Below are 26,489 nucleotides of genomic sequence, written 5' to 3'. Positions count from 1 at the left end.
GGTTCCCGCGAGTCGAGCCGGTGGTTCCGGAATGTCCGGCAGGTGGTTCCGGCATGTCCGGCAGGTGGTTCCGGCATGTCCAGCATGTGGTTCCAGCATGCCCTGCAGGTGATTCCGGAGTGTCCGGCATGTGGTTCTGGCACCTCTGAGAGGTGGTTCCGGCATGCCCGGCAGGTGATACCGGAGTGTCCGACATTTGGTTCTGGCACCTCTGAGAGGTGGTTCCGGAATGCCTGGCCTGTGATTCCGGAGTGTCTGCCGAGTTGTTCTGGCGTAGCCGGCAGTAGATTTTGGCGTGACCACTAGGTGGTTGTGGGGAGTGGATCAGCTGGTTCCGGCATACTCGGCAGGTGGTACCGGCGTGTCCAGAACATGGTTCTGGCCAGTCTGAGGGGTGGTTCCAGCACACCCGACAGGTGATTCCGGAGTGTTCGCCAAGTGGTTCTGGCATAGCCCGCAGGTCATTTTGCATGTCCGGCGGTGGTTCCGGAGAGTCGAGCCGGTGGTTGCGGCGTATCCAGCATGTGTTTCCGGTCTGTCCAGCAGGTGGTTCTGGCGTGACCGGCACGAGGTTCTGGCACGTCTGAGAGTTGGTTCCGGCATGCCCGACAGGTGATTCCGGAGTGTCCGCCACGTGGTTCTGGCGTACCCGGCAGGTGATTTTGGCGTGTCAGGCAGGTGTTTCTTGCAAGTCGAGCATTTGGCTCAGGCATGCTCAGCAGGTGCTTCCGGCGTGTCTGGCACGTGGTTCTGGTGAGTCTGAGAGCTGGTTCTGGCATGTCCGGCAGATGATTCTGGAGTGTCCACCAAGTGGTTGTGGCATACCCGGCAGGTGATTTTAGCGTGTCAGGTAGGTGGTTCCGGCGAGTCGAGTAGGCGGTTCCGGCGTGCTCGACAGGTGGTTCAGGCGGGTCTGGCAGGTGGTTTCGGTCTGTTCGGGGTGTGGTTCCGGCATCTCAGGCACATGGTTCTGGCACGTCTGATAGGTGGTTCCGGCCGGCCCGACAGGTGTTTCCATGGTGTCCGCCAAGTGGTTCTGGCATAGCTTTCAGGTGATGTTGGCGTGACCGGCAGGTGGTTCCAGCCAGCCCGGCAGGTGATTCCGAAGAGTTCACCAAATGGTTGTGGCGTAGCCGGCAGGTGATTTTGGCGTGTCCAGCAGGTGGTTTTGGCGAGTCGAGCAGGTGGTTCTGGCGTGCTCGGCAGGTGCTTCCGGTGTCATTGGCATGTGGTTCCGGAATGTCTTAGAGGTGGTTCCGCCATGCCCGGCAGGTGATTCCGGAGTGTTCGCCAAGTGGTTCTGTCGTAGCCGGCAGGTGATTTTGCATGTCCGGCAATGGTTCCGGCGAGTCGAGCCGGTGGTTCCGGCATGTCCGGCATGTGGTTCCGGCATGTCCGGCAGGTGGTTCCGGCATGCCCGGCAGGTGATTCCGGAGTGTCCGGCATATGGTTCTGGCACCTCTGAGAGGTAGTTCCGGCATGCCCGACAGGTGATACCGGAGTGTTCGCCAAGTGGTTCTGGCGTAGCCGGCAGGTGATTTTGCATGTCCGGCAATGGTTCCGGCGAGTCGAGCCGGTGGTTCCGGAATGTCCGGCAGGTGGTTCCGGCATGTCCGGCAGGTGGTTCCGGCATGTCCAGCATGTGGTTCCAGCATGCCCTGCAGGTGATTCCGGAGTGTCCGGCATGTGGTTCTGGCACCTCTGAGAGGTGGTTCCGGCATGCCCGGCAGGTGATACCGGAGTGTCCGACATTTGGTTCTGGCACCTCTGAGAGGTGGTTCCGGAATGCCTGGCCTGTGATTCCGGAGTGTCTGCCGAGTTGTTCTGGCGTAGCCGGCAGTAGATTTTGGCGTGACCACTAGGTGGTTGTGGGGAGTGGATCAGCTGGTTCCGGCATACTCGGCAGGTGGTACCGGCGTGTCCAGAACATGGTTCTGGCAAGTCTGAGAGGTGGTTCCGGCATGCCCGGGAGGTGGTTCCGGAGTGTCTGCCGAGTGGTTCTGGAGCCAGCCCGGCAGGTGATTCCGAAGAGTTCACCAAATGGTTGTGGCGTAGCCGGCAGGTGATTTTGGAATGTCAGGAAGTTGGTTCCGGCTAGTTGAGCAGGTGGATCAGGCGTGCTCGCCAGGGGCTTCAGGCGGGTCTGGCAGGTGGTTTCGGTCTGTTCGGGGAGTGGTTCCGGCATCTCAGGCACATGGTTCTGGCACGTCTGAGAGGTGGTTCCGGCCGGCCGGAAAGGTGTTTCCGGAGTGTCCGCCAAGTGGTTCTGGCGTAGCTGAAAGGTGATGTTGGCGTGACCGGCAGGTGGTTCCAGCCAGCCCGGAAGGTGATTTTGGAGTGTCTGCCGTGTGGTTCTGGCGTAGCTGGCAGGTGATTTTGGCGTGTACAGCAGGTGGTTCCGGCGAGCTCGGCAGGTGGTACCAGCATGTCCGGAACAAGGTTCTTGAACGTCTGAGAGATGGTTCCGGCATGCCCGACAGGTGATTCGGGAGTGTCCAGCATGTGGTTCTGGCACCTCTGAGAGGTGGTTCCGGCATGCCCGGCAGGTGATTCCGGAGTGTTCGGCATGTGGTTCTGGCACCTCTGAGAGGTGGTTCCGGCATGCCCGGCAGGTGGTTCCGGAGTGTCTGCCGAGTGGTTCTGGCGTAGTCGGCAGGTGATTCTGGCGTGTCCAGCAGGTGGTTCTGGGGAGTGGATCAGTTGGTTCCGGCATACTCGGCAGGTGGTACCGGCGTGTAAGGAACATGGTTCTGGCAAGTCTGAGAGGCGGTTCCGGCATGCCCGACAGGTGATTCCATGGTGTCTGCCAAGTGGTTCTGGCATAGCGGGCAGGTGATATTGGGGTGACCGGCATGTGGTTCCAACAAGCCCGGCAGGTGATTCCGAAGAGTTCACCAAATGGTTGTGGCGTAGCCGGCAGGTGATTTTGGCGTGTCCAGCAGGTGGTTTTGGCGAGTCGAGCAGGTGGTTCTGGCGTGCTTGGCAGGTGCTTCCGGTGTCATTGGCATGTGGTTCCGGCATGTCTGAGAGGTGGTTCCGCCATGCCCGGCAGGTGATTCCGGAGTGTTCGCCAAGTGGATCTGGCGTAGCCGGCAGGTGATTTTGCATGTCCGGCAATGGTTACGGCTAGTCGAGCCGGTGGTTCCGGCATGTCCAGCAGGTGGTTCCGGCATTCTCGGCAGGTGATTCCGGAGTGTCCAGCATTTGGTTCTGGCACCTGTGAGAGGTGGTTCCGGCATGCCCGGCAGTTGGTTATGGAGTGTCTGCCGAGTGGTTCTGGCATAGCCAGCAGGTGATTCTGGCGTATCCAGCAGGTGGTTTTGGAGAGTGGATCAGGTGGTTCCGGCATACTCGGCAGGTGGTACCGGCGTGTCCGGAACTTGGTTCTGGCATGTCTGAGAGGTGGTTCCGGCATGCCCGACAGGTGATTCCGGAGTGTTCGCCAAGTGGTTCTGGCGTAGCCGGCAGGTCATTTTGCATGTCCGGCGGTGGTTCCGGCGAGTCGAGCCGGTGGTTCCGGCGTGTCCAGCAAGTGTTTCCGGTCTGTCCGGCAGGTGGTTCTGGCGTGACCGGCACGACGTTCTGGCACGTCTGAGAGTTGGTTCCGGCATGCCCGAAAGGTGATTCCGGAGTGTCCGCCACGTGGTTCTGGCGTACCCGGCAGGTGATTTTGGCGTGTCTGGCAGGTGTTTATTGCAAGTCGAGCATTTGGCTCAGGCATGCTCAGCAGGTGCTTCCGGCGTGTCTGTCATGTGGTTCTGGTGTGTCTGAGAGCTGGTTCTGGCATGTCCGGCAGATTTTTCCGGAGTGTCCACAAAGTGGTTGTGGCATACCCGGCAGGTGATTTTAGCGTGTCAGGTAGGTGGTTCCAGCGAGTCGAGTAGGTGGTTCCAGCGTGCTCGGCAGGTGGTTCAGGCGGGTCTGGCAGGTTGTTTCGGTCTCTTCGGAGTGTGGTTCCGGCATCTCAGGCACATGGTTCTGGCACGTCTGAGAGATGGTTCCGGCATGCCCGGCAGGTGATTCGGGAGTGTCTGGCATGTGGTTCTGGCACCTCTGAGAGGTGGTTCCGGCATGCCCGGCAGGTGATTCTGGAGTGTTCGGCATGTGGTTCTGGCACCTCTGAGAGGTGGTTTGGGCATGCCCGGCAGGTGGTTCCGGAGTGTCTGCCGAGTGGTTCTGGCGTAGTAGGCAGGTGATTCTGGCGTGTCCAGCAGGTGGTTCTGGGGAGTGGATCAGGTGGTTCCGGCATACTCGGCAGGTGGTACCGGCGTGTCCGGAACATGGTTCTGGCAAGTCTGAGAGGCGGTTCCGGCATGCCCGACATGTGATTCCGGAGTGTTCGCCAAGTGGTTCTGGCGTGACCGGCAGGTGGTACCAGCGTGTCCGGAACATGGTTCTGGCACGTCTGAGAGATGGTTCCGTCATGCCAGGCAGGTGATTCCGGAGTGTCCGGCATGTATTTGTGGCACCTCTGAGAGGTGGTTCCGGCATGCCCGGCAGGTGATTCCGGAGTGTCCGGCATGTGGTTCTGGCACCTCTGAGAGGTGGTTCCGGAATGCCTGGCCTGTGATTCCGGAGTGTCTGCTGAGTGGTTCTGGCGTAGCCGGCAGTTGATTTTGGCATGTCCACTAGGTGGTTCTGGGCAGTGGATCAGCTGGTTCCCGCATACTCGGCAGGTGGTACCGGCGTGTCCAGAACATGGTTCTGGCAAGTCTGAGATGTGGTTCCGTCACGCCCGACAGGTGATTCCGGAGCGTCCGCCAAGTGTTTCTGGCGTACCCGGTAGGTGATTTACGCCTGTCTGACAGGTGTTTCTTGCCAGTCGAGCAGGTGGCTGAGGCATGCTCAGCAGGTGCTTCCAGCGTCTCTGGCACGTGGTTCTGGTGTGTCTGAGAGCTGGTTCTGTCATCTCCGGCAGATGATTCCGGAGTGTCCACCAAGTGGTTCTTGTATACCAGGCAGGTGATTTTGGCGTGTCAGGAAGTTGGTTCCGGCTAGTTGAGCAGGTGGATCAGGCGTGCTCGCCAGGGGGTTCAGGTGGGTCTGGCAGGTGGTTTCGGTCTGTTCGGGGAGTGGTTCCGGCATCTCAGGCTCATGGTTCTGGCACGTCTGAGACGTGGTTCCGGCCGGCCCGACGGGTGTTTCCATGGTGTCCGCCAAGTGGTTCTGGCATAGCTGGCAGGTGATGTTGGCGTGACCGGCAGGTGTTTCCAGCAAGCCCGGCAGGTGATTCCGGAGTGTCTGCCGTGTGGTTCTGGCGTAGCTGGCAGGTGATTTTGGCGTGTACAGCAGGTGGTTCCGGCGAGCTCGGCAGGTGGTACCAGCGTGTCCGGAACATGGTTCTGGCACGTCTGAGAGATGGTTCCGTCATGCCAGGCAGGTGATTCCGGAGTGTCCGGCATGTGGTTCTGGCACCTCTGAGAGGTGGTTCCGGCATGCCCGGCAGGTGATACCGGAGTCTCCGGCATGTGGTTCTGGCACCTCTGAGAGGTGGTTCCGGCATGCCCGGCAGGTGGTTCCGGAGTGTCTGCCGAGTGGTTCTGGCGTAGTCGGCAGGTGATTCTGGCGTGTCCACTAGGTGGTTCTGGGGAGTGGACCAGGTGGTTCCGGCAACTCGGCAGGTGGTACCGGCGTGTCCAGAACATGGTTCTGGCCAGTCTGAGGGGTGGTTCCAGCACACCCGACAGGTGATTCCGGAGTGTTCGCCAAGTGGTTCTGGCATAGCCCGCAGGTCATTTTGCATGTCCGGCGGTGGTTCCGGAGAGTCGAGCCGGTGGTTGCGGCGTATCCAGCAGGTGTTTCCGGTCTGTCCAGCAGGTGGTTCTGGCGTGACCGGCACGAGGTTCTGGCACGTCTGAGAGTTGGTTCCGGCATGCCCGACAGGTGATCCCGGAGTGTCCGCCACGTGGTTCTGGCGTACCCGGCAGGTGATTTTGGCGTGTCAGGCAGGTGTTTCTTGCAAGTCGAGCATTTGGCTCAGGCATGCTCAGCAGGTGCTTCCGGCGTGTCTGGCACGTGGTTCTGGTGAGTCTGAGAGCTGGTTCTGGCATGTCCGGCAGATGATTCTGGAGTGTCCACCAAGTGGTTGTGGCATACCCGGCAGGTGATTTTAGCGTGTCAGGTAGGTGGTTCCGGCGAGTCGAGTAGGCGGTTCCAGCGTGCTCGGCAGGTGGTTCAGGCGGGTCTGGCAGGTGGTTTCGGTCTGTTCGGGGTGTGGTTCCGGCATCTCAGGCACATGGTTCTGGCACGTCTGATAGGTGGTTCCGGCCGGCCCGACAGGTGTTTCCATGGTGTCCGCCAAGTGGTTCTGGCATAGCTTTCAGGTGATGTTGGCGTGACCGGCAGGTGGTTCCAGCCAGCCCGGCAGGTGATTCCGAAGTGTTCACCAAATGGTTGTGGCGTAGCCGGCAGGTGATTTTGGCGTGTCCAGCAGGTGGATTTGGCGAGTCGAGCAGGTGGTTCTGGCGTGCTCGGCAGGCGCTTCCGGTGTCATTGGCATGTGGTTCCGGCATGTCTGAGAGGTGGTTCCGCCATGCCCGGCAGGTGATTCCGGAGTGTTCGCCAAGTGGTTCTGGCGTAGCCGGCAGGTGATTTTGCATGTCCAGCAATGTTTCCGGCGAGTCGAGCCGGTGGTTCCGGCATGTCCGGCATGTGGTTCCGGCATGTCCGGCAGGTGGTTCCGGCATGCCCGGCAGGTGATTCCGGAGTGTCCGGCATATGGTTCTGGCACCTCTGAGAGGTAGTTCCGGCATGCCCGACAGGTGATACCGGAGTGTTCGCCAAGTGGTTCTGGCGTAGCCGGCAGGTGATTTTGCATGTCCGGCAATGGTTCCCGCGAGTCGAGCCGGTGGTTCCGGAATGTCCGGCAGGTGGTTCCGGCATGTCCGGCAGGTGGTTCCGGCATGTCCAGCATGTGGTTCCAGCATGCCCTGCAGGTGATTCCGGAGTGTCCGGCATGTGGTTCTGGCACCTCTGAGAGGTGGTTCCGGCATGCCCGGCAGGTGATACCGGAGTGTCCGACATTTGGTTCTGGCACCTCTGAGAGGTGGTTCCGGAATGCCTGGCCTGTGATTCCGGAGTGTCTGCCGAGTTGTTCTGGCGTAGCCGGCAGTAGATTTTGGCGTGACCACTAGGTGGTTGTGGGGAGTGGATCAGCTGGTTCCGGCATACTCGGCAGGTGGTACCGGCGTGTCCAGAACATGGTTCTGGCAAGTCTGAGAGGTGGTTCCGGCATGCCCGGGAGGTGGTTCCGGCATTCTCGGCAGGTGATTCCGGAGTGTCCAGCATTTGGTTCTGGCACCTGTGAGAGGTGGTTCCGGCATGCCCGGCAGTTGGTTATGGAGTGTCTGCCGAGTGGTTCTGGCATAGCCAGCAGGTGATTCTGGCGTATCCAGCAGGTGGTTTTGGAGAGTGGATCAGGTGGTTCCGGCATACTCGGCAGGTGGTACCGGCGTGTCCGGAACTTGGTTCTGGCATGTCTGAGAGGTGGTTCCGGCATGCCCGACAGGTGATTCCGGAGTGTTCGCCAAGTGGTTCTGGCGTAGCCGGCAGGTCATTTTGCATGTCCGGCGGTGGTTCCGGCGAGTCGAGCCGGTGGTTCCGGCGTGTCCAGCAAGTGTTTCCGGTCTGTCCGGCAGGTGGTTCTGGCGTGACCGGCACGACGTTCTGGCACGTCTGAGAGTTGGTTCCGGCATGCCCGAAAGGTGATTCCGGAGTGTCCGCCACGTGGTTCTGGCGTACCCGGCAGGTGATTTTGGCGTGTCTGGCAGGTGTTTATTGCAAGTCGAGCATTTGGCTCTGGCATGCTCAGCAGGTGCTTCCGGCGTGTCTGTCATGTGGTTCTGGTGTGTCTGAGAGCTGGTTCTGGCATGTCCGGCAGATTTTTCCGGAGTGTCCACAAAGTGGTTGTGGCATACCCGGCAGGTGATTTTAGCGTGTCAGGTAGGTGGTTCCAGCGAGTCGAGTAGGTGGTTCCAGCGTGCTCGGCAGGTGGTTCAGGCGGGTCTGGCAGGTTGTTTCGGTCTCTTCGGAGTGTGGTTCCGGCATCTCAGGCACATGGTTCTGGCACGTCTGAGAGATGGTTCCGGCATGCCCGGCAGGTGATTCGGGAGTGTCCGGCATGTGGTTCTGGCACCTCTGAGAGGTGGTTCCGGCATGCCCGGCAGGTGATTCTGGAGTGTTCGGCATGTGGTTCTGGCACCTCTGAGAGGTGGTTTGGGCATGCCCGGCAGGTGGTTCCGGAGTGTCTGCCGAGTGGTTCTGGCGTAGTAGGCAGGTGATTCTGGCGTGTCCAGCAGGTGGTTCTGGGGAGTGGATCAGGTGGTTCCGGCATACTCGGCAGGTGGTACCGGCGTGTCCGGAACATGGTTCTGGCAAGTCTGAGAGGCGGTTCCGGCATGCCCGACATGTGATTCCGGAGTGTTCGCCAAGTGGTTCTGGCATAGCCGGCAGGTCATTTTGCATGTCCGGCGGTGGTTCCGGCGAGTCGAGCCGGTGGTTGCGGCGTATCCAGCAGGTGTTTCCGGTCTGTCCGGCAGGTGGTTCTGGCGTGACCGGCAGGTGGTACCAGCGTGTCCGGAACATGGTTCTGGCACGTCTGAGAGATGGTTCCGTCATGCCAGGCAGGTGATTCCGGAGTGTCCGGCATGTATTTGTGGCACCTCTGAGAGGTGGTTCCGGCATGCCCGGCAGGTGATTCCGGAGTGTCCGGCATGTGGTTCTGGCACCTCTGAGAGGTGGTTCCGGAATGCCTGGCCTGTGATTCCGGAGTGTCTGCCGAGTGGTTCTGGCGTAGCCGGCAGTTGATTTTGGCATGTACCCTAGGTGGTTCTGGGCAGTGGATCAGCTGGTTCCCGCATACTCGGCAGGTGGTACCGGCGTGTCCAGAACATGGTTCTGGCAAGTCTGAGATGTGGTTCCGTCACGCCCGACAGGTGATTCCGGAGCGTCCGCCAAGTGTTTCTGGCGTACCCGGTAGGTGATTTACGCCTGTCTGACATGTGTTTCTTGCCAGTCGAGCAGGTGGCTGAGGCATGCTCAGCAGGTGCTTCCAGCGTCTCTGGCACGTGGTTCTGGTGTGTCTGAGAGCTGGTTCTGTCATCTCCGGCAGATGATTCCGGAGTGTCCACCAAGTGGTTCTTGTATACCAGGCAGGTGATTTTGGCGTGTCAGGAAGTTGGTTCCGGCTAGTTGAGCAGGTGGATCAGGCGTGCTCGCCAGTGGGTTCAGGTGGGTCTGGCAGGTGGTTTCGGTCTGTTCGGGGAGTGGTTCCGGCATCTCAGGCTCATGGTTCTGGCACGTCTGAGACGTGGTTCCGGCCGGCCCGACGGGTGTTTCCATGGTGTCCGCCAAGTGGTTCTGGCATAGCTGGCAGGTGATGTTGGCGTGACCGGCAGGTGTTTCCAGCAAGCCCGGCAGGTGATTCCGGAGTGTCTGCCGTGTGGTTCTGGCGTAGCTGGCAGGTGATTTTGGCGTGTACAGCAGGTGGTTCCGGCGAGCTCGGCAGGTGGTACCAGCGTGTCCGGAACATGGTTCTGGCACGTCTGAGAGATGGTTCCGTCATGCCAGGCAGGTGATTCCGGAGTGTCCGGCATGTGGTTCTGGCACCTCTGAGAGGTGGTTCCGGCATGCCCGGCAGGTGATACCGGAGTCTCCGGCATGTGGTTCTGGCACCTCTGAGAGGTGGTTCCGGCATGCCCGGCAGGTGGTTCCGGAGTGTCTGCCGAGTGGTTCTGGCGTAGTCGGCAGGTGATTCTGGCGTGTCCACTAGGTGGTTCTGGGGAGTGGACCAGGTGGTTCCGGCAACTCGGCAGGTGGTACCGGCGTGTCCAGAACATGGTTCTGGCCAGTCTGAGGGGTGGTTCCAGCACACCCGACAGGTGATTCCGGAGTGTTCGCCAAGTGGTTCTGGCATAGCCCGCAGGTCATTTTGCATGTCCGGCGGTGGTTCCGGAGAGTCGAGCCGGTGGTTGCGGCGTATCCAGCAGGTGTTTCCGGTCTGTCCAGCAGGTGGTTCTGGCGTGACCGGCACGAGGTTCTGGCACGTCTGAGAGTTGGTTCCGGCATGCCCGACAGGTGATTCCGGAGTGTCCACCACGTGGTTCTGGCGTACCCGGCAGGTGATTTTGGCGTGTCAGGCAGGTGTTTCTTGCAAGTCGAGCATTTGGCTCAGGCATGCTCAGCAGGTGCTTCCGGCGTGTCTGGCACGTGGTTCTGGTGAGTCTGAGAGCTGGTTCTGGCATGTCCGGCAGATGATTCTGGAGTGTCCACCAAGTGGTTGTGGCATACCCGGCAGGTGATTTTAGCGTGTCAGGTAGGTGGTTCCGGCGAGTCGAGTAGGCGGTTCCGGCGTGCTCGGCAGGTGGTTCAGGCGGGTCTGGCAGGTGGTTTCGGTCTGTTCGGGGTGTGGTTCCGGCATCTCAGGCACATGGTTCTGGCACGTCTGATAGGTGGTTCCGGCCGGCCCGACAGGTGTTTCCATGGTGTCCGCCAAGTGGTTCTGGCATAGCTTTCAGGTGATGTTGGCGTGACCGGCAGGTGGTTCCAGCCAGCCCGGCAGGTGATTCCGAAGAGTTCACCAAATGGTTGTGGCGTAGCCGGCAGGTGATTTTGGCGTGTCCAGCAGGTGGTTTTGGCGAGTCGAGCAGGTGGTTCTGGCGTGCTCGGCAGGTGCTTCCGGTGTCATTGGCATGTGGTTCCGGAATGTCTTAGAGGTGGTTCCGCCATGCCCGGCAGGTGATTCCGGAGTGTTCGCCAAGTGGTTCTGTCGTAGCCGGCAGGTGATTTTGCATGTCCGGCAATGGTTCCGGCGAGTCGAGCCGGTGGTTCCGGCATGTCCGGCATGTGGTTCCGGCATGTCCGGCAGGTGGTTCCGGCATGCCCGGCAGGTGATTCCGGAGTGTCCGGCATATGGTTCTGGCACCTCTGAGAGGTAGTTCCGGCATGCCCGACAGGTGATACCGGAGTGTTCGCCAAGTGGTTCTGGCGTAGCCGGCAGGTGATTTTGCATGTCCGGCAATGGTTCCGGCGAGTCGAGCCGGTGGTTCCGGAATGTCCGGCAGGTGGTTCCGGCATGTCCGGCAGGTGGTTCCGGCATGTCCAGCATGTGGTTCCAGCATGCCCTGCAGGTGATTCCGGAGTGTCCGGCATGTGGTTCTGGCACCTCTGAGAGGTGGTTCCGGCATGCCCGGCAGGTGATACCGGAGTGTCCGACATTTGGTTCTGGCACCTCTGAGAGGTGGTTCCGGAATGCCTGGCCTGTGATTCCGGAGTGTCTGCCGAGTTGTTCTGGCGTAGCCGGCAGTAGATTTTGGCGTGACCACTAGGTGGTTGTGGGGAGTGGATCAGCTGGTTCCGGCATACTCGGCAGGTGGTACCGGCGTGTCCAGAACATGGTTCTGGCAAGTCTGAGAGGTGGTTCCGGCATGCCCGGGAGGTGGTTCCGGAGTGTCTGCCGAGTGGTTCTGGAGCCAGCCCGGCAGGTGATTCCGAAGAGTTCACCAAATGGTTGTGGCGTAGCCGGCAGGTGATTTTGGAATGTCAGGAAGTTGGTTCCGGCTAGTTGAGCAGGTGGATCAGGCGTGCTCGCCAGGGGCTTCAGGCGGGTCTGGCAGGTGGTTTCGGTCTGTTCGGGGAGTGGTTCCGGCATCTCAGGCACATGGTTCTGGCACGTCTGAGAGGTGGTTCCGGCCGGCCGGAGAGGTGTTTCCGGAGTGTCCGCCAAGTGGTTCTGGCGTAGCTGAAAGGTGATGTTGGCGTGACCGGCAGGTGGTTCCAGCCAGCCCGGAAGGTGATTTTGGAGTGTCTGCCGTGTGGTTCTGGCGTAGCTGGCAGGTGATTTTGGCGTGTACAGCAGGTGGTTCCGGCGAGCTCGGCAGGTGGTACCAGCATGTCCGGAACAAGGTTCTTGAACGTCTGAGAGATGGTTCCGGCATGCCCGACAGGTGATTCGGGAGTGTCCAGCATGTGGTTCTGGCACCTCTGAGAGGTGGTTCCGGCATGCCCGGCAGGTGATTCCGGAGTGTTCGGCATGTGGTTCTGGCACCTCTGAGAGGTGGTTCCGGCATGCCCGGCAGGTGGTTCCGGAGTGTCTGCCGAGTGGTTCTGGCGTAGTCGGCAGGTGATTCTGGCGTGTCCAGCAGGTGGTTCTGGGGAGTGGATCAGGTGGTTCCGGCATACTCGGCAGGTGGTACCGGCGTGTCCGGAACATGGTTCTGGCAAGTCTGAGAGGCGGTTCCGGCATGCCCGACAGGTGATTCCGGAGTGTCCGCCACATGGTTCTGGCGTACCCGGCAGGTGATTGTGGCGTGTCTGGCAGGTGCTTCTTGCAAGTCGAGCATTTGGCTCAGGCATGCTCAGCAGGTGCTTCCGGCATGTCTGGCACGTGGTTCTGGTTTGTCTGAGAGCTGGTTCTGGCATGTCCGGGAGATGATTCCGGTGTGTCCACCAAGTGGTTGTGGCATACCCGGCAGGTGATTTTAGCGTGTCAGGTAGGTGGTTCCAGCTAGTCGAGTAGGTGGTTCCGGCGTGCTCGGCAGGTGGTTCAGGCCGGTCTGGCAGGTGGTTTCGTCTGTTCGGGGTGTGGTTCCGGCATCTCAGGCACATGGTTCTGGCACGTCTGACAGATGGTTCCGGCATGCCCGGCAGGTGATTCGGGAGTCTCCGGCATGTGGTTCTGGCACCTCTGAGACGTGGTTCCGGAATGCCTGGCATGTGATTCCCGAGTGTCTGCCGAGTGGTTCTGGCGTAGCCGGCAGGTGATTTTGGCGTGTCCAGCATGTGGTTCCGGCAAGCTCGGCAGGTGGTTCCGGCATGTCCGGAACATGGTTCTGGCAAGTCTGAGAGATGGTTCCGGCATGCCCGGCAGGTGATTCCGGAGTGTCCGGCATGTGGTTCTGGCACCTCTGAGAGGTGGTTCCGGCATGCCCGGCAGTTGGTTACGGAGTGTCTGCCGAGTGGTTCTGGAGTTGCCGGCAGGTGATTCAGGCGTATCCAGCAGGTGGTTCTGGGGAGTGGATCAGGTGGTTCTGGCATACTCGGCAGGTCGTACCGGCGCGTCCGGAACATGGTTCTGGCAAGTCTGAGAGGTGGTTCCGGCATGCCCGACAGGTGATTCCGGAGTGTTCGCCAAGTGGTTCTGGCGTAGCCGGCAGGTCATTTTGCATGTCCGGCGGTGGTTCCGGCGAGTCGAGCCGGTGGTTGCGGCGTATCCAGCAGGTGTTTCCGGTCTGTCCGGCAGGTGGTTCTGGCGTGACCGGCACGAGGTTCTGGTACGTCTGATAGTTGGTTCCGGCATGCCCGACAGGTGATTCCGGAGTGTCCGCCACGTGGTTCTGGCATACCCGGCAGGTGATTTTGGCATGTCAGGCAGGTGTTTCTTGCAAGTCGAGCATTTGGCTCAGGCATGCTCAGCAGGTGCTTCCGGCGTGTCTGGCACGCGGTTCTGGTGTGTCTGAGAGCTGGTTCTGGCATGTCCGGCAGATGATTCCGGAGTGTCCACCAAGTGGTTGTGGCATACCCGGCAGGTGATTTTAGCGTGTCAGGTAGGTGGTTCCGGCGAGTCGAGTAGGTGGTTCCGGCGTGCTCGGCAGGTGGTTCAGGCGGGTCTGGCAGGTGGTTTCGGTCTGTTCGGGGTGTGGTTCCGGCATCTCAGGCACATGGTTCTGGCACGTCTGATAGGTGGTTCCGGCCGGCCCGACAGGTGTTTCCATGGTGTCCGCCAAGTGGTTCTGGCGTAGCTGAAAGGTGATGTTGGCGTCACCAGCAGGTGGTTCCAGCCAGCCCGGCAGGTGATTCCGGAGTGTCTGCCGTGTGGTTCTGGCATAGCTGGCAGGTGATTTTGGCGTGTCCAGCAGGTGGTTCCGGCGAGCTCGGCAGGTGGTACCAGCGTGTCCGGAACATGGTTCTGGCACGTCTGAGAGATGGTTCCGTCATGCCAGGCAGGTGATTCCGGAGTGTCCGGCATGTATTTCTGGCACCTCTGAGAGGTGGTTCCGGCATGCCCGGCAGGTGATTCCGGAGTGTCTGCCGAGTGGTTCTGGCGTAGTCGGCAGGTGATTCTGGCGTGTCCAGCTGGTGGTTGTGGGGAGTGGATCAGGTGGTTCCGGCATACTCGGCAGGTGGTACCAGCGTGTCCGGAACATGGTTCTGGCAAGTCTGAGAGGCGGTTCCGGAATGCCCGACAGGTGATTCCGGAGTGTTCGCCAAGTGGTTCTGGCGTAGCCGGCTGGTCATTTTGCATGTCCGGCGGCGGTTCCAGCGAGTCGAGCCAGTGGTTCCCGCGTGACCGGCAGGTGCTTCTGGCGTGACCGGCACGAGGTTCTGGCACGTCTGAGAGTTGGTTCCGGCATGCCCGACAGGTGATTCCGGAGTGTCCGCCAGGTGGTTCTGGCGTACCCGGCAGGTGATTTTGGCGTGTCTGGCAGGTGTTTCTTGCAAGTCGAGCATTTGGCTCTGGCATTCCCAGCAGGTGCTTCCGGCGTGTCTGACACGTGGTCCTGGTGTGTCTGAGAGCTGGTTCTGGCATGTCCGGCAGATGATTCCGGAGTGTCCACCAAGTGGTTGTGGCCTACCCGGCAGGTGATTTTAGCGTGTCAGGTAGGTGGTTCCAGCGAGACGAGTAGGTGGTTCCGGCGTGCTCGGCAGGTGGTTCAGGCGGGTCTGGCAGGTGGTTTCGGTCTGTTCGGGTTGTGGTTCCGGCATCTCAGGCACATGGTTCTGGCATGTCTGACAGGTGGTTCCGGCCGGCCCGACAGGTGTTTCCATGGTGTCCGCCAAGTGGTTCTGGCATAGCTGGCAGGTGTTGTTGGCGTGACCGGCAGGTGGTTCCAGCCAGCCCGGCAGGTGATTCCGAATTGTTCACCAATTGGTTGTGGCGTAGCCGGAAGGTGATTTTGGCGTGTCCAGCAGGTGGTTTTGGCGAGTCGAGCAGGTGGTTCTGGCGTGCTCGGCAGGTGCTTCCGGTGTCATTGGCATGTGGTTCCGGCATGTCTGAGAGGTGGTTCCGCCATTCCCGGCAGGTGATTCCGGAGTGTTCCCCAAGTGGTTCTGGCATAGCCGGCAGTTGATTTTGCATGTCCGGCAATGGTTCCGGCGAGTCGAGCCGGTGGTTCGGGCATGCCCGGCAGGTGATTCCGGAGTGTCCGGCATGTGGTTCTGGCACCTCTGAGATGTGGTTCCGGCATGCCCGGCAGGTGATACCGGAGTGTTCGCCAAGTGGTTCTGGCGTAGCCGGCAGGTGATTTTGCATGTCCGGAAATGGTTCCGGCGAGTCGAGCCGGTGGTTCCGGAATGTCCGGCAGCTGGTTCCGGCATGTCCGGCAGGTGGTTCCGGCATGTCCAGCATGTGGTTCCAGCTTGCCGTGCAGGTGATTCCGCAGTGTCCGGCATGTGGTTCTGGCACCTCTGAGAGGTGGTTCCGGCATGCCCGGCAGGTGATACCGGAGTGTCCGACACTTGGTTCTGGCACCTCTGAGAGGTGGTTCCGGAACGCCTGGCCTGTGATTCCGGAGTGTCTGCCGAGTGGTTCTGGCGTAGCCGGCAGTTGATTTTTGCGTGTCCACTAGGTGGTTCTGGGGAGTGGATCAGCTGGTTCCGGCATACTCGACAGGTGGTACCGGCGTGTCCAGAACATGGTTCTGGCAAGTCTGAGAGGTGGTTCCGGCACGCCCGATAGGTCATTCCGGAGCGTCCGCCCAGTGTTTCTGGCGTACCCGGCAGGTGATTTTGGCATGTCAGACAGGTGTATCTTGCGAGTCGATCAGGTGGCTCAGGCATGCTCAGCTGGTGCTTCCGGCGTCTCTGGCACGTGGTTGTGGTGTGTCTGAGAGCTCGTTCTGGCATGTCCGGCAGATGATTCCGGAGTGTCCACCAAGTGGTTCTTGTATACCTGGCAGGTGATTTTGGCGTGTCAGGAAGTTGGTTCCAGCTAGTTGAGCAGGTGGATCAGGCGTGCTTGCCAGGGGCTTCAGGCGTGTCTGGCAGGTGGTTTCGGTCTGTTCGGGGAGTGGTTCCGGCATCTCAGGCTCATGGTTCTGGCACGTCTGAGAGGTGGTTCCGGCCGGCCCGACAGGTGTTTCCATGGTGTCCGCCAAGTGGTTCTGGCATAGCTGGCAGCTGATGTTGGCGTGACCAGCAGGTGGTTCCAGCAAGCCCGGCAGGTGATTCCGAAGAGTTCACCAAATGGTTGTGGCGTAGCAGGCAGGTGATTTTGACGTGTCCAGCAGGTGGTTTTGCCTAGTCGAGCAGGTGGTTCTGGCGTGCTCGGCAGGTGCTTCCGGTGTCATTGGCAGGTGGTTCCTTCATGTCTGAGAGGTGGTTCCGGCATGCCCGGCAGGTGGTTCCGGAGTGTCTGCCGAGTGGTTCTGGAGCCAGCCCGGCAGGTGATTCCGAAGAGTTCACCAAATGGTTGTGGCGTAGCCGGCAGGTGATTTTGGAATGTCAGGAAGTTGGTTCCGGCTAGTTGAGCAGGTGGATCAGGCGTGCTCGCCAGGGGCTTCAGGCGGGTCTGGCAGGTGGTTTCGGTCTGTTCGGGGAGTGGTTCCGCCATCTCAGGCTCATGGTTCTGGCACGTCTGAGAGGTGGTTCCAGCCGGCCCGACAGGTGTTTCCATGGTGTCCGCCAAGTGGTTCTGGCATATCTGGCAGGTGATATTGGCGTGACCGGCATGTGGTTCCAGCCAGCCCGGCAGGTGTTTCCGGATTGTCTGCCGTGTGATTCTGGCGTAGCCGGCACATGATTTTTGCGTGTCCAGCAGGTGGTTCCGGCGAGCTCGGCAGGTGGTACCAGCGTGTCCGGAACATGGTTCTGGCACGTCTGAGAGATGGTTCCGGCATGCCCGGCAGTTGGTTCCGGAGTGTCTACCGAGTGGTTCTGGCGTAGTCGGCAGGTGATTCTGGCGTGTCCAGCGGGGGGTTCTGGGGAGTGGATCAGTTGGTTCCGGCATACTCGGCAGGTGGTACCGGCGTGTAAGGAACATGGTTCTGGCAAGTCTGAGAGGCGGTTCCGGCATGCCCGACTGGTGATTCCATGGTGTCCGCCAAGTGGTTCTGGCATAGCTGGCAGGTGATATTGGCGTGACCGGTAGGTGGTTCCAGCAAGCCCGGCAGGTGATTCCGAAGAGTTCACCAAATGGTTGTGGCGTAGCCGGCAGGTGATTTTGGCGTGTCCAGCAGGTGGTTTTGGCGAGTCGAGCAGGTGGTTCTGGCATGCTCGGCAGGTGCTTCCGGTGTCATTGGCATGTGGTTCCAGCATGTCTGAGAGGTGGTTCCGCCATGCCCGGCAGGTGATTCCGGAGTGTTCGCCAAGTGGTTCTGGCGTAGCCGGCAGGTGATTCTGCATGTCCGGCAATGGTTCCAGCGAGTCGAGCCGGTGGTTCCGGCATGTCCGGCAGGTGATTCCTGCATGTCCAGCAGGTGGTTCCGGCATGCCCGGCAGGTGATTCCGGAGTGTCCGGCATGTGGTTCCGGCACCTCTGAGAGGTGGTTCCAGCATGCCCGGCAGGTGATACCGGAGTGTTCGCCAAGTGGTTCTGGCGTAGCCTGCAGGTGATTTTGCATGTCCGGCAATGGTTCTGGCGAGTCGAGCCGGTGGTTCCGGAATGTCCGGCAGGTGGTTCCGGCATGTCCAGCAGGTGGTTCCGCCATGTCCAGCATGTGGTTACAGCATGCCCGGCAGGTGATTCCGGAGTGTCCGGCATGTGGTTCTGGCACCTCTGAGAGGTGGTTCCGGCATGCCCGGCAGGTGATACCGGAGTGTCCGGCATTTGGTTTTGGCACCTCTGAGAGGTGGTTCCGGAATGCCTGGCCTGTGATTCCGGAGTGTCTGCCGAGTGGTTCTTGCGTAGCCGGCAGTTGATTTTGGCATGTCCAATAAGTGGTTCTGGGGAGTGGATCAGCTGGTTCCCGCATACTCGGCAGGTGGTACCGGCGTGTCCAGAACATGGTTCTGGCAAGTCTGAGATGTGGTTCCGTCACGCCCGACAGGTGATTCCGGTGCGTCCGCCAAGTGTTTCTGGCGTACCCGGTAGGTGATTTACGCCTGTCTGACAGGTGTATCTTGCCAGTCGAGCAGGTGGCTGAGGCATGCTCAGCAGGTGCTTCCAGCGTCTCTGGCACGTGGTTCTGGTGTGTCTGAGAGCTGGTTCTGGCATCTCCAGCAGATGATTCCGGAGCGTCCACCAAGTTGTTCTTGTATACCTGGCAGGTGATTTTGGCGTGTCAGGAAGTTGGTTCCGGCTAGTTGAGCAGGTGGATCAGGCGTGCTCGCCAGGGGCTTCAGGCGGGTCTGGCAGGTGGTTTTGGTCTGTTTGGGGAGTGGTTCCGGCATCTCAGGCTCATGGTTCTGGCACGTCTGAGAGGTGGTTCCGGCCGGCCCGACGGGTGTTTCCATGGTGTCCGCCAAGTGGTTCTGGCATAGCTGGCAAGTGATGTTGGCGTGACCGGCAGGTGGTTCCAGCAAGCCCGGCAGGTGATTCCGAAGAGTTCACCAAATGGTTGTGGCATTGCCGGCAGGTGATTTGGGCCTGTCCAGCAGGTGGTTTTGGCGAGTCGAGCGGGTGGTTCTGGCGTGCTTGGCAGGTGCTTCCGGTGTCATTGGCATGTGCTTCCGGCATGTCTGAGAGGTGGTTCCGGCATGCCCGGCAGGTGTTTCCGGAGAGTCTGCCGAGTGGTTCTGGAGCCAGCCCGGCAGGTGATTCCGAAGAGTTCACCAAATGGTTGTGGCGTAGCTGGCAGGTGATTTTGGCGTGTCCAGCAGGTGGTTCCGGCGAGCTCGGCAGGTGGTACCAGCGTGTACGGAACATGGTTCTGGCACGTCTGAGAGATGGTTCCGTCATGCCAGGCAGGTGATTCCGGAGTGTCCGGCATGTGGTTCTGGCACCTCTGAGAGGTGGTTCCGGCATGCCCGGCAGGTGATACCGGAGTCTCCGGCATGTGGTTCTGGCACCTCTGAGAGGTGGTTCCGGCATGCCCGGCAGGTGGTTCCGGAGTGTCTGCCGAGTGGTTCTGGCGTAGTCGGCAGGTGATTCTGGCGTGTCCACTACGTGGTTCTGGGGAGTGGACCAGGTGGTTCCGGCAACTCGGCAGGTGGTACCGGCGTGTCCAGAACATGGTTCTGGCAAGTCTGAGTGGTGGTTCCAGCACACCCGACAGGTGATTCCGGAGTGTTCGCCAAGTGGTTCTGGCGTAGCCGGCAGGTCATTTTGCATGTCCGGCAGTGGTTCCGCCGAGTCGAGCCGGTGGTTCCGGCGTGTCCGGCAGGTGCTGCTGGCGTGACCGGCACGAGGTTCTGGCACGTCTGAGAGATGGTTCCGGCATGCCCGACAGGTGATTCGGGAGTGTCCGGCATGTGGTTCTGGCGTACCCGGCAGGTGATTTTGGCGTGTCTGGCAGGTGTTTCTTGCAAGTCGAGCATTTGGCTCAGGCATGCTCAGCAGGTGCTTCCGGCGTGTCTGGCACGTGGTTCTGGTGTGTCTGAGAGCTGGTTCTGGCATGTCCGGCAGATGATTCCGGAGTGTCCAGCAAGTGGTTGTGGCATACCCGTCAGGTGATTTTAGCGTGTCAGGTAGGTGGTTCCAGCGAGTCGAGTAGGTGGTTCCGGCGTGCTCGGCAGGTGGTTCAGGCGGGTCTGGCAGGTGGTTTCGGTCTGTTCGGGGTGTATTTCCGGCATCTCAGGCACGTGGTCCTGGCACGTCTGATAGGTGGTTCCGGCCGGCCAGACAGGTGTTTCCATGGTGTCCGCCAAGTGGTTCTGGCATAGCTGGCAGGTGATGTTGGCGTGACCGGCAGGTGGTTCCAGTCAGCCTGGCAGGTGATTCCGAAGAGTTCACCAAATGGTTGTGGCGTAGCCGGCAGGTGATTCTGGTGTGTCCTGCAGGTGGTTCTGGGGAGTGGATCAGGTGGTTCCGGCATACTCGGCAGGTGGTACGGGCGTGTCCTGAACATGGTTCTGGCAAGTCTGAGAGGTGGTTCCGGCATGCACGACAGGTGATTCCGGACTGTTCGTCATGTGGTTCTGGTGTAGTCGGCAGGTTATTTTGCATGTCCGGTGGTGGTTCCGCCGAGTCGAGCCGGTGGTTCCGGCGTGTCCAGCAGGTGTTTCCGGTCTGTCCGGCAGGTGGTTCTGGCCTGACCGGCACGAGGTAGTGGCACGTCTGAGAGTTGGTTCCGGCATGCCCGGCAGGTGGTTCCGGAGTGTCTGCCGAGTGGTTCTGGAGCCAGCCCGGCAGGTGATTCGGAAGAGTTCACCGAATGGTTGTGGCGTAGCCGGCAGGTGATTTTGGAATGTCAGGAAGTTGGTTCCGGCTAGTTGAGCAGGTGGATCAGGCGTGCTCGCCAGGGGGTTCAGGCGGGTCTGGCAGGTGGTTTCGGTCTGTTTGGGGAGTGGTCCCGGCATCTCAGGCACATGGTTCTGGCACGTCTGATAGGTGGTTCCGGCCGGCCCGACAGGTGTTTCCGTGGTGTCCGCCAAGTGGTTCTGGCATAGCTGGCAGGTGATGTTGGGGTGACCGGCAGGTGGTTCCAGCCAGCCCGGCAGGTGATTCCGAAGCGTTCACCAAATGGTTGTGGCGTAGCCGGCAGGTGATTTTGGCGTGTCCAGCAGTTGGTTTTGGCGAGTCGAGCAGGTGGTTCTGGCTTGCTCGGCAGGTGCTTCCGGTGTCATTGGCATGTGGTTCCGGCATGTCTGAGAGGTGGTTCCGCCATGCCCGGCAGGTGATTCCGGAGTGTTCGCCAAGTGGTTCTGTCGTAGCCAGCAGGTGATTCTGCATGTCCGGCATTGGTTCCGGCGAGTCGAGCCGGTGGTTCCGGCATGTCCGGCATGTGGTTCCGGCATGTCCGGCAGGTGGTTCCGGCATGCCCGGCAGGTGATTCCGGAGTGTCCGGCATGTGGTTCTGGCACCTCTGAGAGGTGGTTCCGGCATGCTCGGCAGGTGATACCGGAGTGTTCGCCAAGTGGTTCTGGCGTAGCCGGCAGGTGATTTTGCATGTCCGGCAATGGTTCCGGCGAGTCGAGCCGGTGGTTCTGGAATGTCCGGCAGGTGGTTCCGGCATGTCCGGCAGGTGGTTCCGGCATGTCCAGCATGTGGTTCCAGCATGCCCTGCAGGTGATTCCGCAGTGTCCGGCATGTGGTTCCGGCACCTCTGAGAGGTGGTTCCGGCATGCCCGGCAGGTGATTCCGGAGTGTCTGCCTGTGGTTCTGGCGTAGCTGGCAGGTGATTTTGGCGTGTACAGCAGGTGGTTCCAGCGAGCTCGGCAGGTGGTAGCAGCGTGTCCGGATCATGGTTCTGGCACGTCTGAGAGATACCTCCGGCATGCCCGGCAGGTAATTCGGGAGTGTCCGTCATGTGGTTCTGGCACCTCTGAGAGGTGGTTCCGGCATGCCCGGCAGGTGATTCTGGAGTGTTCGGCATGTGGTTCTGGCACCTCTGAGAGGTGGTTCCGGCATGCCCGGCAGGTAGTTCCGGAGCGTCTGCCGAGTGGTTCTGGCGTAGTCGGCAGGTGATTCTGGCGTGTCCAGCAGGTGGTTCTGGGGAGTGGATCAGGTGGTTCCGGCATACTCGGCAGGTGGTACCGGCGTGTCCGGAACATGGTTCTGGCAAGTCTGAGAGGCGGTTCCGGCATGCCCGACATGTGATTCCGGAGTGTTCGCCAAGTGGTTCTGGCGTAGCCGGCAGGTCATTTTGCATGTCCGGCGGTGGTTCCGGCGAGTCGAGCCGCTGGTTCCGGCGTGTCCGGCAGGTGGTTCTGGCGTGACCGGCACGAGCTTCTGGCACGTCTGAGAGTTGGTTCCGGCATGCCCGACAGGTGATTCCGGAGTGTCCGCAACGTGGTTCTGGCGTACCCAGCAGGTGATTTTGGCGTGTCTGGCAGGTGTTTCTTGCAAGTCGAGCATTTGGCTCAGGCATGCTCAGCAGGTGCTTCCGGCGTGTCTGGCACGTGGTTCTGGTGATTCTGAGAGCTGGTTCTGGCATGTCCGGCAGATGAATCCGGAGTGTCCAACAAGTGGTTGTGGCATACCCGGCAGGTGATTTTAGCGTGTCAGGTAGGTGGTTCCAGCGAGTCGATTAGGTGGTTCCGGAGTGCTCGGGAGGTTGTTCAGGCGGGTCTGGCAGGTGGTTACTTCTGTTCGGGGTGTGGTTCCGGCATCTCAGGCACATGGTTCTGGCACGTCTCATAGGTGGTTCCGGCCGGCCCGACAGGTGTTTCCATGGTGTCCGCCAAGTGGTTCTGGCATAGCTGGCAGGTGATGTTGGCGTGACCGGCAGGTGGTTCCAGCCAGCCCCGCAGGTGATTCTGAAGTGTTCACCAAATGGTTGTGGCGTAGCCGGAAGGTGATTTTGGCATGTCCAGCAGGTGGTTTTGGCGAGTCGATCATGTGATTCTGGCGTGCTCGGCAGGTGCTTCCGGTGTCATTGGCATGTGGTTCCGGCATGTCTGAGAGGTGGTTCCGCCATGCCCGGCAGGTGATTCCGGAGTGTTCCCCAAGTGGTTCTGGCATAGCCGGCAGGTGATTTTGCATGTCTGGCAATGGTTCCGGCGAGTCGAGCCGGTGGTTCCGGCATGTCCGGCAGGTGGTTCCGGCATGCCCGGCAGGTGATTCCGGAGTGTCCGGCATGTGGTTCCAGCATGCCCGGCAGGTGATTCCGGAGTGTCCGGCATGTGGTTCTGGCACCTCTGAGAGGTGGTTCCGGCATGCCCGGCAGGTGATACCGGAGTCACCGGCATTTGGCTCTGGCACCCCTGAGAGGTGGTTCCGGAATGCCTGGCATGTGATTCCGGAGTGTCTGCGGAGTGGTTCTGGCGTAGCCGGCAGTTGATTTTGGCGTGTCCACTAGGTGGTTGTAGGGAGTGGATCAGCTGGTTCCGGCATACTCGGCTGGTTGTACCGGCGTGTCCAGAACATGGTTCTGGCAAGTCTGAGAGGTGGTTCCGGCACGCCCGACAGGTGATTCCGGAGCGTCTGCCAAGTGTTTCTGGCGTACCCGGCAGGTTATTTTGGCATGTCCGACAAGTGTTTCTTCCAAGTCGAGCAGGTGGCTCAGGCATGCTCAGCTGGTGCTTCCGGCGTCTCTGGCACGTGGTTCTGGTGTGTCTGAGAGCTGGTTCTGGCATGTCCGGCAGATGATTCCGGAGTGTCCACCAAGTGGTTCTGGTATACCTGTCAGGCGATTTTGGCGTGTCAGGAAGTTGGTTCCGGCTAGTTGAGCAGGTGGATCAGGCGTGCTCGCCAGGGGTTCAGGCGGGTCTGGCAGGTGGTTTCGGTCTGTTCGGGGAGTGGTTCCGGCATCTCAGGCACATGGTTCTGGCACGTGTGAGATGAGGTTGTGGCCGGCCCGACAGGTGATTCCGGAGTGTCCGCCAAGTGGTTCTGGCGTAGCTGAAAGGTGATGTTGGCGTGACCGGCAGGTGGTTCCAGCCAGCCCGGCAGGTGATTCCGGAGTGTCTGCCGAGTGGTTCTGGCGTAGCCGGCACATGATTTTGGCATGTCCAGCAGGTGGTTCCGGCGAGCTCGGCAGGTGGTACCGGTGTGTCCGGAACATGGTTCTGGCACATCTGAGAGATGGTTCCGGCAAGCCCGGCAGGTGATTCCGGAGTGTCCGGCATGTGGTTCTGGCACCTCTGAGAGGTGGTTCCGGCATGCTCGGCAGGTGGATCCGGAGTGTCTGCCGAGTGGTTCTGGCGTAGCCGGCAGGTGATTCTGGCATGTCCAGCAGGTGGTTCTGGGGAGAGGATCAGGTGGTTCCAGCATACTCAGCAGGTGGTTCTGGCGTGACCGGCACGAGGTTCTGGCACGTCTGAGAGTTGGTTCCGGCATGCCCGACAGGTGATTCCGGAGTGTCCGCCACGTGGTTCTGTCGTACCCGGCAGGTGATTTTGGCGTGTCTGGCAGGTGCTCTTGCAAGTCGAGCATTTGGCTCAGGCATGCTCAGCAGGTGCTTCCGGCATGTTTGGCACGTGGTTCTGGTGTGTCTGAGAGCTGGTTCTGGCATGTCCGGCAGATGATTCCGGAGTGTCCACCAAGTGGTTGTGGCATACCCGGCAGGTGATTTTAGCGTGTCAGGTTGGAGGTTCCAGCGAGTCGAGTAGGTGGTTCCGGCGTGCTCGGAAGGTGGTTCAGGCGGGTCTGGCAGGTGGGTTCGTCTGTTCGGGGTGTGGTTCCGGCATCTCAGGCACATGGTTCTGGCACGTCTGACAGATGGTTCCGGCATGCCCGGCAGGTGATTCGGGAGTGTCCGGCATGTGGTTCTGGCACCTCTGAGAGGTGGTTCCGGCATGCCTGGCAGGTGATTCCGGAGTGTCCGGAATGCGGTTCTGGCACCTCTGAGAGGTGGTTCCGGCATGCCCGGCAGGTGGTTCCGGAGTGTCTGCCGATTGGTTCTGGCGTAGTCGGCAGGTGATTCTGGCGTGTCCAGCATGTGGTTCTGGGAGTGGATCAGGTGGTTCCGGCATACTCTGCAGGTGGTACCGGCGTGTCCGGAACATGGTTCTGGGAAGTCTGAGAGGTGGTTCCGGCATGCCCGACAGGTGATTCCGGAGTGTCTGCCGTGTGGTCCTGGCGTAGCTGGCAGGTGATTTTGGCGTGTCCAGCAGGTGGTTCCGACGAGCTCGGCAGGTGGTTCCAGCGTGTCCGGAACATGGTTCTGGCACGTCTGAGAGATGGTTCCGTCAAGCCAGGCAGGAGATTCCGGAGTGTCCGGCGTTTGGTTCTGGCACCTCTGAGGGGTGGTTCCGGCATGCCCGACAGGTCATACCGGAGTCTCCGGCATGTGGTTCTGGCACCTCTGAGAGGTGGTTCCGGCAGCCCGGCAGGTGGTTCCGGAGTGTCTGCCGACTGGTTCTGGCGTAGTCGGCAGGTGATTCTGGCGTGTCCACTAGGTGGTTCTGGGGAGCAGACCAGGTGGTTCCGGCATACTCGGCAGGTGGTACCGGCGTGTCCAGAACATGGTTCTGGAAAGTCTGAGAGGTGGTTCCGGCACGCCCGACAGGTGATTCCGGAGTGTTCGCCAAGTGGTTCTGGCGTAGCCGGCAGGTCATTTTGCATGTCCGGCGGTGGTTCCGGCGAGTCGAGCCGGTGGTTCCGGCGTGTCCGGCAGGTGCTTCTGGCGTGACCGGCACAACGTTCTGGCACGTCTGAGCGTTGGTTCCGGCATGCCCCACAGGTGATTCCGGAGTGTCCGCCTCGTGGTTCTACGTACCCGGCAGGTGATTTTGTCGTGTCTGGCAGGTGCTTCTTGCAAGTCGAGCATTTGGCTCAGGCATGCTCAGCAGGTGCTTCCGGCGTGTCTGGCACGTGGTTGTGGTGTGTCAGATAGCTGGTTCTGGCATGTCCGGCAGATGATTCCGGAGTGTCCACCAAGTGGTTGTGGCATACCCGGCAGGTGATTTTAGCGTGTCAGGTACGTGGTTCCAGCGAGTCGAGTAGGTGGTTCCGGAGTGCTCGACAGGTGGTTCAGGCGGGTCTGGCAGGTGGTTTCGTCTGTTCGGGGTGTGGTTCCGGCATCTCAGGCACATGGTTCTGGCATGTCTGATAGGTGGTTCCGGCCGGCCCGACAGGTGCTTTCATGGTGTCCGCCAAGTGGTTCTGGCATAGCTGGCAGGTGATGTTGGCGTGACCGGCAGGTGGTTCCAGCCAGCGCGGAAGGTGATTCCGAAGTGTTCACCAAATGGTTGTGGCGTAGCCGGAAGGTGATTTTGGCATGTCCAGCAGGTGGTTTTGGCGAGTCGAGTAGGTGGTTCTGGCGTGCTCGGCAGGTGCTTCCGGTGTCATTGGCATGTGGTTCCGGCATGCCTGAGAGGTGGTTCCGCCATGCCCGGCAGGTGATTCCGGAGTGTCCGGCATGGGGTTCTGGCACCTCTGAGAGGTGGTTCCAGCATGCCCGGCAGGTGATACCGGAGTGTTCGCCAGGTGGTTCTGGCGTAGCCGGCAGGTGATTTTGCATGTCCGGCAATGGTTCCGGCGAGTCGAGCCGGTGGTTCCGGAATGTCCGGCAGGTGGTTCCGGCATGTCCGGCAGGTGGTTCCGGCATGTCCAGCACGTGGTTCCAGCATGCCCTGCAGGTGATTCCGGAGTGTCCGGCATGGGGTTCTGGCACCTCTGAGAGGTGGTTCCGGCATGCCCGGCAGGTGTACCGGAGTCTCCGGCATTTGGTTCTGGCACCTCTGAGAGGTGGTTCCGCCATGCCCGGCAGGTGATTCCGGAGTGTTCGCCAAGTGGTTCTGGCGTAGCCGGCAGGTGATTTTGCATGTCCGGCAATGGTTACGGCTAGTCGAGCCGGTGGTTCCGGCATGTCCAGCAGGTGGTTCCGGCATGCTCGGCAGGTGATTCCGGAGTGTCCAGCATTTGGTTCTGGCACCTGTGAGAGGTGTTTCCGGAATGCCCGGCATGTTATTCCGGAGTGTCTGCCGAGTGGTTCTGGCGTAGCCAGCAGGTGATTCTGGCGTATCCAGCAGGTGGTTTTGGGGAGTGGATCAGGTGGTTCCGGCATACTCGG

The sequence above is a fragment of the Equus caballus genome, chromosome 14 (genome assembly GCF_041296265.1).
Source record: "Equus caballus isolate H_3958 breed thoroughbred chromosome 14, TB-T2T, whole genome shotgun sequence".
Classification (NCBI taxonomy): domain Eukaryota; kingdom Metazoa; phylum Chordata; class Mammalia; order Perissodactyla; family Equidae; genus Equus; species Equus caballus.
The sequence above is the reverse complement of the archived record's forward strand: the minus strand, read 5'-3'. Positions refer to the sequence as shown.